The sequence below is a fragment of the Macrobrachium rosenbergii genome, chromosome 7, assembly GCF_040412425.1.
Source record: "Macrobrachium rosenbergii isolate ZJJX-2024 chromosome 7, ASM4041242v1, whole genome shotgun sequence".
In the NCBI taxonomy this organism is placed as follows: domain Eukaryota; kingdom Metazoa; phylum Arthropoda; class Malacostraca; order Decapoda; family Palaemonidae; genus Macrobrachium; species Macrobrachium rosenbergii.
Genome location: NC_089747.1, coordinates 47,995,019 through 47,995,775, shown reverse-complemented (window position 1 = coordinate 47,995,775; position 757 = coordinate 47,995,019).

Here is a 757-nt window from a genome sequence, read left to right as displayed (position 1 = left end):
CATTTTCTTTTTCCTCATTTTCTTTACCCTATCCACTTGCCTTCTGGCTACCTTCATCTTGCTCTTAAAGGCTTCTAAGCTTTTCCTTGGCCCTATCCACTTGCCTTCTGGCTACCTTCATCTTGCTCTTAAAGGCTTCTAAGCTTTTCCTTGGATATTCTTTGCCAGTTTTTGAGGGCTGTCTAATTTTTTTCAGCTGTCTTCCCTACCCTAACCTCCAGGCAAGGATGTGTTATTTCAGGTCTTTAAATTTATGGTGCCTTGTGGGTCCTGTGACTAACAGTGGTAGCTGTTGTTTTTTTATCTGTGCCTTTGTCAAAGATCTCTCATTCCCTTTGCAGGCTGACTTGATATAATGCACACTAAAATTATTTTTAAGATTTATCTGTATTTTGTTAACTTTTAAAAATCTGCTTCAAAGTGGCATTAACAGCCAAGAATGATTCCTGTAAAGTAGAAGTTACACCACCACTCCAGAGTATGAGAGGTTCCCTGAGGCTGTTTACCTTTACCTGGCTTCACTTTCATTATCTGTCAATCACTAGGTGTATGACGTTCCTGCAAGTTTTCAGTCTTTTAATCCATATTCAGTTTGGTCTGGTGTAAGACTTTTAAGATTGTTTGTTTGCCAATTTTTGTCTGTTAATGTTTTCATTATTTTGCATTTGCAGCTTTACCATTCCTAGCTCTCTTTCATTCTGTTTGAGTTGAACAGGTTGTGCATTTTCGGTGAAGAGTGATTTTTACCCCTCTCCAG